This window comes from Pinus tabuliformis, chromosome 9 (genome assembly GCF_031772625.1).
Source record: "Pinus tabuliformis cultivar Carrire ecotype Pingquan chromosome 9, CPIR1, whole genome shotgun sequence".
In the NCBI taxonomy this organism is placed as follows: Eukaryota; Viridiplantae; Streptophyta; class Pinopsida; order Pinales; family Pinaceae; genus Pinus; species Pinus tabuliformis.
In genome coordinates, this window is record NC_142307.1 from 583,848,134 (window position 1) to 583,858,778 (window position 10,645).

A 10,645-nucleotide genomic window follows, 5' to 3' on the forward strand; every position below is an offset into this window, starting at 1 on the left:
GTCGTCCCTTAGATGAATGGGAGGTGGACTCTTGAACTGCGATTAAAGGGTTCTTTCTTGACCTTGGGACCTTTGCTTGCTTTGAGGAAAGCTTTGACACCCTGCTGCCTACTATAGCCATTTTGGACAAAAACATTAAGGAGATGGGATTTTTCTTTAGAAAAGTGGTCTTCATCAGAAATTCTAAGAGCCCGAGTGGCTAACGTGTTGAGGACACCTATCTTCTGAGCAGGAAAATGGTGAGTATTGGCATGAAGATACTGCTCAGTATGAGTCTTTTTTCGATATACCTCATGGGAAGAAGATCCATCAACTTTCCTAGAAATGAGGACATCAAGAAAAGGAAGGAAACCATTGACCTCACGCTCCATCGTAAACTGGATGGAGTTAGACTAATTATTGAGATGTTGGAAAAACAGGTCTAATTTTTTAGGCCTGTGCTGCCATCTGGTGCATGTGTCATCAACTAATCTTTTCCAAAGCTTGGGTTTAAACAAAGTGGAGGATAAAGCCTTGGATTCAAAATCTTCCATGAACAAGTTAGCGATGATAGGGGATAGGGCGGAACCCATGGTAACCCCACAGGTTTGTTCATAGAACTCACCTTCAAAACAAAAAAAGGTAGAAGTGAAGGAGATCTCAACTAATTTGGCCGTGTCGGGATCAGTCGGGCGAAAGATGACACTCACTGGTTCAAAATGCATCGACCAAAATCTTCAACGTGATTCCTCTGAAAAATTCTTTATACATTACAATTATTTGTTTGTTGATGGTTATTAGTTCATCTTTAACCTATGCAATATATAATGTTTAATTTTAGAATATATGAGGATAAAAGTAGTTACAGTGAGCATGGATTATATGCATAATCATCAATTAACTTTGCAATATATATATATATATATATATAGATATATGATAATAATTTGAAGGTCTTATTACAAATTTCTCACAATACAATGCTACTTGGAATATGCATATCCTATTAACCTAGTCCATGTCTTTTGTTGTTGCTCCACCACTAATGAAAGCAAATATTTCAACACATCAACTTCTTCAAGCACCAAGGACTTAGGTGGCTAGTATAATTTATGCCAAAGATTTATAGAGGGTATATACAATAAAGTAAGAAAGTGGTATTGTGGGGCAAATTCTTTACTGGTAACAAACAGTTCTTAAACCACAAAACCATAAAATTCTCAACATTTGAGCATGGAAATAGTAGGCCCCCAAAAAATTTGAAATTAAATAAGGTGCTCACATGAAGATGATGCCCTCAAAAGTGGCAATCAGGCCATCACAAATGCACACCCACTAAAGCACATGTGTTATCCTAGGAGCATGCATGCATTCGTAGGCATCCAAGTTTAGCAAGCCCTAAGATGTGATCCAAGATACCAACTAGGCCATCAGGTTAGCATGGATCACGAGAAAATGTGCAATCCTAAGAATGTGCACACGCTCTTAAAAATATGCACACCTTCCAAAGAATGTGCATGTGTTCCTAGGAATATGCAGACCTTCCTAAGAAAGTGCATGTGCTCTTAGTAACACACACAAATTCTTGTGCAACTAGTTTTTATGTGCCCAAAACCCTATTTTTTGTGAATTTGGGATCACAATATATGTTTTTAAGGGTTATTGGGAAACATTATTCATCCTTTGTCTACAACTATTTTCCAATCAATGACATATATCTTCCTTGTGTTCTAGGTAAGAAGTCTAATGGATTTTTTTCTTTTTTCGTTTCCTAAAATTTTAGTCTAAAATTGAGAAAAATCTTAAATCACACCTTAAACAAAATCACCATATCAAATTGCAGAAAACTTGGTTACCACCAAACCTAGTGAGAACCCAAACGCGTGATGTATTAGTTTTTGGTAGCATCGTAAGTGATCTAGAGTTGAAAAATGGTGGAGAGGCTAAGGTACATGATTTATAGATAACCCAGAAATCGTTTGGTTAAATTCCATCCGGATTATATTTTATTAAAATAATTAATATTTTTAATGGAGTTCCTAAGTCTAAACTTAGGGAAATTAAAATATTAATAAGTATTAATCAAAATATGGGTAAGAATGATCTAGGAGGTGGATGAAGTCATATTTTGATCTTAGCTGTTGATTAGAGACTTAATATCGGTCGCTGAAGTCTCAACAGGAAATGTATAAGATGGAGGTTTGGGGTTCATTTGGAAACACACACAGAGAGAACAAATCAAACTAGGTGATCATTTTGTAGTAGAGGGGCAGTGAGAATCTGGGAGAAGGACTTTCCGGAGAATACTGATAGAGAGGCAGAGAGAGCTTGCAGAGGGGCAGCGTAGTAGCCAAGAGAGTTGATGCTAGGCCAGGTTGGGCCCACATTGACTTAACGTAGAGCTAGAAAGGACGGTGCACAGGGAAAAGTTGCCTGTCACGCAGAAGTTGGAACTGCCGGAAACAGTCGGAACTGCCGGAAATAGTCGGAACTATTGGGAACTCCCAGAACAGTAGGGATAGCTAACACAAAGGTCAGAGGAGCTAACGCAGGGCGTATGCAGAGCCAACACAGAAGTAGCCTGCGTTAGGCAGTGTTGTGCCGGATTAACCAGAATTCTGCCAGGTGAAGTGAGGTAAAACTCGCTCAGGTTTTCGGCTAGTATTTTCTCTGTAAAGGATTTCTATATGAGCATCCTAGATTTGTATTAAAATATTTCTCCTACATAATATTAAATGCATCGATTTTCCTGCATTGGGTTTTTCCGGGGACTATTGTGTCCAAAAATAAGTGTGACCTATGTGTCTTGTTCTTTGCTCTACTTTTTGTTTCATGAGATCAAATATTTAATTAGTGTAGGTTGTAGAAGTAATCTGATTCAGTATTCAAAATAATAACTTGATGAATGTAATTTAAAAATCAAGTAGGTGAAGTAGATTCAGATTTGCTACAGTAGGGGTTACTTCAGTGCAGGAATTTTCACATGGTATTAGAGCATTGATTTTGAAACAGGAAGAGAAGATCCAGTGCTAAGCAGTGATGCCGAAAGCTGCACCTTGAAGAAATTCAAATCCCCTTGAAGGGACTGCGCAGTCCTTGTCAAGAAGCAGATCCGAGGAAATCTCTCTCTGAGTGCGACGACAGAGAAGTATGATTTCTAGTTCGTGAGTTTGTAGAGGTAGAGGGAGTGATGTAGAGCCTCAATGTAGTGCTTGAAGGGAGCAGTTTCTACCGGAGCACAAATCCTCTAGAAAAGAATGAAGACACGTAGAAGGAGATTTTTCTCCTCAGAGAACTTTCCAGCAGAAAGTTTGAATTTCTCACTTGCTGAGCAAGTGAGCAGTGCTAAGGAGTGACTGGAGGAGTTAGTTCGACAATTGGGTGAGATGGCATCGCATGGGCTCAAAGATCAGGACAGGTTGGACGGAGCCTCCAACTATGTCATATGGAAGACCAAAATCTTAACTGTTCTAGAGGAATATGATCTTGAGGCCTACGTCAAGAGTATTGTGGTTGTTCCTATTGACAACAATCAAAGGAAGAAATACAAGGCTACGCAGGGGAAGGAAAAGAGGCTCATTCTTGATGGAGTTCCCGATCACGTGGTCTCAAACTTGCAGGGCAAGGATACAGCCGGAGATATGTGGGAAGCCTTGTCTTCTCTGTATGAAGGCTCTTCCAAACAACAGAAGATGTATTTAGAGCAAAAGTTCCAATGGACTTTGATGCAGAAAGGAGAAGGGGTGAACGTCTATCTTCAATGTCTTCAGGATACTAGAGACCAGCTTGCTGCAGTGGGGTCCACTCCTCAGCCAATCGCGATGGTGAGGATAGCCCTAAAAGGAGTGTCAGATGAATGGAAATTTTTTGTCCAAAGCATATTAGGTAGGGAAAAACTACCATCATGGGAGGAGATGTAGGCAGCTCTTCAATAGGAGGAGTTAAGGAGGGACCTAATAAAGGTCAACCTCAATGGCAACAATGGGAGTGGAACAAAGACAAAGGAGGAGGATGAAAACACATCTCTAGCATTGAAGGGACAACAAAAGATGAAGTGAAAGAAGGAAATTTCAAAGGTGAAATGTTTCAATTATGGTGAGATGGTCCATTATGCATCCCAGTGTCCTTTGAAGAAAAAGGATAAGGATTAGAAACATGATCCTAAGGCCGCTTCAATAATGATTGATGAAGATGATTTTGCCATGAGTGCCCTCACATCTCTAGGAGGGAGATGGGGTGATATTGAGCTATAATTGGGAGGACTACATGTGGGCAGGATCCTTGAGGAGTCCACCTCTTGGATCAATTCCTTTCTAAGGGAGCCCAAAATTCAGCAGTAGTGAGATGGAATTAGTGTCAGATGATGTAGTGGATTATTTGGAGGATAGATGTAGTAGCCTGAGACCAGGAGCTGATCAACATAGGGCAAGGTTGGCAATAGTACAGTTGGCATAGTGCAAAAGTCAGCAATAGCACAGAAGGTTTAGAGGGTCAGAGACTAGAGCATTCAGATTCCAACATCCATTGTATTATGTTGAACACAGTTAAGTTTAGCTAATTTTGGATGTTTTTTAGTTGCTTCTGTCAACAACTGAGTTGTAGTATGGATGTAGTGTTAGCAGTGGCAGTGCTAGCAGCATAGCAGATGCAACATTTGTAGTACAGATGCAACAGTGGAAGTGGCAGTGTCATGGACAACAGTACAATAGTAACATCAACACAATGTTAGTGGTAGCAATAGTGCAAAAAGGAGGTTCTTTTGAAATAGAGCAGCATGCATGTGGATATTGTTGCTAGAGCACTTTCCTCACTAAGAGGGAGTGTTAGTTTTTGGTAGCATCGGAAGTGCTCTAGCCTTGAAAATTGGTGGAGAAGCTAAGGCACATGAGTTCTAAAGAACCCAAAACCCATTTCGTGAAATTCCACTCGGATTATATTTTATTAAAATAATTAATATTTGTAATGGGTATTAATCAAAATATGGGTGAGAATGATCTAGAAGACAGATCAAGTCATTTGGAAACACGCACAGAGAGAACGAATTGATCTGGAGTTCAATTTCTGGGGCTAGGAAGCTGAGAAATTCAAACTAGGTGATAATTTTGCAGCAGAGGGGCAGTGAGAATCTAGGAGAAGGAATTTCCGAAGAATACTGATAGAGAGGTGGAGAGAGCTTACAGAGGGGCGGTGTAGTAGCTGGGAGAGTTGACGTTGGGCTAGTCTAGGCCCACTGAGTCTTGACGCAGAGCCAAAAAGGACTGTGCAAAGGAAAACGTTGCTTGTCACGTAGAAGCTGGAACTGCAGGAAACAACTGGAACTGCCACGAATTTCTAGAATAGATGGGATAGATGACACAGAGGGCAAAGGAGCTGACGCAGGGCCTAAGCAGGGCCAGTTCATAAGTAGTCGAGGTTAGCCAGTCTTGTGCCGGATCAGCTGGAATTCTACAGGGCGAAGTGAGGTAAAACTCAATCATATTTTCCACCAGTATTTTCTCTATAAAGGATTTCTAGACGAGAATCCTATATTTGTATTCAGATATTTCTCTTGCATAATAATAAACCCTCAGAACTGTGGCACCAATTTTCTCGCATTGGGTTTTTATAGGGACTATTGTGTCCAAAAATAAGTGTGTCTTATGTATCTTATTCTTTGCTTTGTTTTCTGTTTCATGAGATCAAATATTTAATTAGTGTAGGTTGCAGAAGTAATTTGCTTCAGTATTCAAAATAATAACTTGATGAATGTAATTTAGAATTCAAGTAGGTGAAGTAGATTCAGATTTGCTGCAGTAGGGGTTCCTTCAGTGTAGGAATTTTCACACGATGGTCAAACCACAACATAGAATAACCAAAACCCAACGAAGAACAAATAATTCCCATTGATGAAATGGATTTATCCTTTTCTACTTTGAGGGTACCAATCCATCATCCTTTTAATTTTACTTTCAGTTTTATTACAAAAATGAAAAAAATAAAATATTATGTTGTAGTGAAATAAGGGGAAAAGAGGAAATTTGAAAGAAATAACTTATTTTCTTTTATTGACGGCTTTTGAATGTGAGAAACCCGCAAGAAGATCTGATCTGTTCACTTGCAAGGCAATAGATCCGATGGCAATTGCGTGGGTAACTAGAACGAAGTTTATTTTCGAAATCGAACGCGATGGTATATGAAATGTAGTTTAATCCATTGAAGTCTAGATCAATCGCAGTCGTCAATTGAAAGGGATGAGATCCGACAGATATCGCGTCAAAAATTAATCGGGTTTTATTTTTAAAATCGGACTCGATAAATCTTTAACTAGAAGTTTTATTTCTTATCAGGTCTGTGTGTGAGTCAAAGGGTTGTTGAAAAAACAGACACAATAAGGTTTTGTTCAACAGGTTTAAAGTTTCGTTGAATTCCGAAGGATCAGACCATCTATTGACTGGGTGATCGGACGGTGATCACACACAACTCAGGAAGACATGATAAGTTTATGAACAAGAGTCTAAATCCTTTTCAGTTCTGTGATTTGCCATATTTCGCGTAAATCAACCGATATTGTTGTTTTAGTAAAATAACCAAAGTTAGAGACGAATGACTAAAATTCCAAAGGCAACGGTAATTGGTCGTGTTTCTTTGTGTTTCCGCAAATCGGAACACTCCTGATACATAAGTGGGCCCAAGTCCACGCAAGGAGTATTGTCAAAATGTAGTTTGTTGTGTTAAAATAGTTTAACCATTATCAGAACATCATCAGTAGCCAAGTCACAGATCTGAATAGCGAACAACCATTCTAAATTTGGTTACTTCTTGTTATTTTATTTTCTTGAGAATGAGGTGTCTTTTACCCTCTAATGTAATATTTTGTAGTGATTTTTACTTTAGACAGTTAGTAGATAGTTAAGCAGTTTGACAGTTTTGGTGATTACCAACTGTCTCTTAATGTATAAAAAGAGGAAAATTTACAGAGAAAGGGTTCGAACCATGGAGAACCTAGAGACTAGGCCACAATATTCTTGATAACACTGTTGATTAATGAAAGAATAAGAATTTTTCCACACATTGTTGGGTATGATTTTGTGACTTCTTTGTTATGTGTCATCATATGTTTTCTTCCTTTAAGTATGGTAATGAAGCTGCAGGTCTTTATTTGCTTATGTAAATGAAGTTAAAATCCCTTAAAAGAGTGCTCCTATACTTGAATTTCCTACCTCTACAATTCTTCTAAGTTATATATAGTAGTTTCTGTGTAAGACAACATATTATCTTTAACTTCTCCAAGTGTCATAGATAGTAGATTCTGATAAACAACATATTGTCTCTGACTTCTTCAAGCTTTCTTCATTCATGATTTATATTCAGCAATCAAATGGCATTATGAGATTTTCATGTCGGCTAAGTGTTAAGGGTTAAAAAAATAAAGTATTTTAGGTCCTTCATTTAAGAATACAACATACAATTAAGTGACAAAAATTATAAACATTAATGTCTTAAGCACAATTTATACACAGCCAGGAAATTGGTTTCTTAAGGGACAACATTAATTGGTGTCATTGCTAGGGAGAGAAGACAAGGATACCTTTCCCTGGGTTTTTAATATTTTCCTCTGGTTGTTCAGTGAGGATGGAATATTTGGTTGTATTGAACAAACAATAATAACTTTGGCTCCAAAGAGACTGTCGGGCGGATAAATCGTTCTTGCGGACAAGACCGATCTCCCTAGTATCTAATGATATCTAGCGACAAGGAAACCAAACAAATTCTATCTTTCTCTAAATATGCAATTTATAAATAAAGGCAAATAGGTGTTTTAGGCCTACCTCGGGTCCGCACCCACTCCTTTAGCGATAGAGCGGGCAGGTCCGCAGGTAACATGACCAAGGGGTGCGGGACCACAGGTAATGGTAAGAGAAAGTGCGGAACCAGAGCTTTATTGATTTTCAAGGACTTTCTCTCATTTTTAAAGCTTGACATGAAGAGCTGAGGTTTGAGACTTGCAAAGGAAGACAATATGAGTGGTGATAGACTCACACTGACTGCAAATAGTCATGGTGACAGTATTTTGTGTAATAGATTGCCCCCTAAAGTGCGAAGTCTGTAGTAGATGAGGATTTCATTTATCATCTAAGAAGAGTGAAGTACTTTATCATTTCGAGGATCATCTTGTGGAGAGCCTGGTTGGAACCTGTAAAAACATTCAGTACAAAATATATATATGAGATCATATCATCGCTGAGGTAGGCATTCCCATACTCAGATCAAAACTGACTAGAAAAATAACTAAACTGCTCTGATATAGGAATGATCTTGCAATACATCACAAGTATAGACACATGTAGACACAGTATGGACGCAACCACCTATTTATGAATAGTCCACTGTATAATGAATACAAAATTCCTCGCAACATGGATGGTGGAAACTAGATCTAGGGTCTTGATTTCTACTTCCCAAAATAGTACGATTTTATCCATGTGAATGAATGTGTCGAAGTCGAACATGGTAGAAACCACTTGATTACCAGTCAATGATGTAGACTGTTAACAAGTGTGAGAGAAACCACCATTAATGTCAATGGCTCTCAAAGTACTCAGTACAATCCATGAAATGTGAATAGATGTGTTGATATCGAACATGTCACGGAATCCTTTGATCGAAGGTCAATGATGCAACCTATCGTCGAAGGCGAGAAACCTGCCATTGAGGCATGCAGATCCCAAGGCACTGACGATTTCTAGATCATCTTTCTAGATAATGAGCTGAAGTCGATAGAAAGTGATCCGTCGTAGGCAAGCCCACAACACGAAATCATAGATCAAGTTTGAAGAAATATAGTTGCAAGGACTGACTCAGGGATGGTCAAGATGGATGACAGATATTTTGCAGATGAATGGTTTATTTGCACTGACCTCTTGAACACATAACGACACTGCAGATGGTTTGATGACAATTGACCCAAAGCTAATAACCAGAAACCGGCTGAAGACTTTCAATATGGTTTTATTAACTGTTAGGCAAAGGATTTCCCAACCCAGGTGAAAAAAAAGTGTCGTGTTCAAGAGTGGTTAAATGTTTTTCTGAGACACAAAGTATGACAAACAGGTTCATTTTTCTCCCTTTTCCCCCACCATTTCTGGCAAGTACCTATTTATTTTTGACAAGCTTGAGGATGATAACATTTGCTTGATTATAAGCTCATCCTTCAGATGAGTCCAACTTAGTTTAAATTCAAACCCTAAGAAGGAGTGGTCCGTTCCTGTCTGTAATTGAACAGGTCCTTTACTATTAAATTTTAACGAGTCCAGTATAGGAGAAACTTAGAGTTTTTCAATTTTAGGGAGTCTGAAAAAACTTAAGAAAACTCCATGGTTGTCCTTTTTCGTAAACTTGTGTCTCCCAAGCCTGAAAAAGTATAAAATAATACTTGAGAGAACCGCTTGACCATTACGATCAAGGAGTAATTTTCATAATTAGTGTCTCTGATCTAAAAAAGTAAAAAAGCGATCAACGACACGTCGTTTTATAACCGATATCGAATTTGAAATGACAAAAATTCGGCAATCTTTTCATGTTTATACGTTCAGAAAAGAGCTGTAAGTGAACCGTCCTTTTAATTCCGTTTTAACGAGCTTAAAAAGAAAAACTCGACAATCTTTTCATATTTTACGAGTCAAAAAAGAGCTTAAAGAGGGCTCGTCCTAGAGGAACGAGTGGTATAAAGGGAAGCAACTGGTTCCGGCAATGGAGGAACTGCTCAAAACATGTAATGGTTAAGAGGCTGGCTAATAAAACCACTCATAACTGCGGTCCCTCAGGAAGGGTAAACAACCAAGTGAAAGCATATGATCAGCCAAAGAGATGGTTTCGATGGAATGAAAACAACCAAGGCTCATCTAACAGAATTTAGCGGATAAAAAAGGCAATCACGAGATGTAAAACGGGCATGGGTTCATTTTTACATAAGCTTGAACCATAAAGAATATTGCTTGGATTCGGTTTCATGTTTACACAGCTTGAAACGAAAACTATGCTTGTTATAAGTTCGTATGCCCCCAGCATAATGACGCAAAACGAGGTACATGCCCCCCAAGCTTCATTACATTCAACCGGGTGGATGGAATGAAGGTTTACTTTCGAGATCTTGGAAAGAATCGACTCGAAAAGGGAGTTGTTTCATTTTTTAGTGAGGTTGACACAGGAAAAGAAGTATCCTCAAAACCCTTGTTTCATTTTTTAAACGAGCTTGACACAAGATAAGGAACTATGCTCATGACTACTCTCTACAATCTAAGATAAGAAATATGTTCTAAAATCCTTGATTCATTTTTTAACGAGCTTGACACAAGACAAGGAACTATGCTCTAAAATCCTTGATTCATTTTTTAACGAGCTTGACACAAGACAAGGAACTATGCTCTAAAATCCTTGATTCATTTTTTAACGAGCTTGACACAAGACAAGGAACTATGCTCTAAAATCCTTGATTCATTTTTTAACGAGCTTGACACAAGAAAAGGAACTATGCTCAAGACATCGGTTTCATTTTTTAACGAGGTTGAGACAGGAACAAACTATCCTCGCGTCTTCTATTACAATCTACCTATATAACCTATGACCCTTTGTTTCATTTTTTAATGAGCTTGATCAAGACAAGAACCATGTTGTAAAATCCTTGATT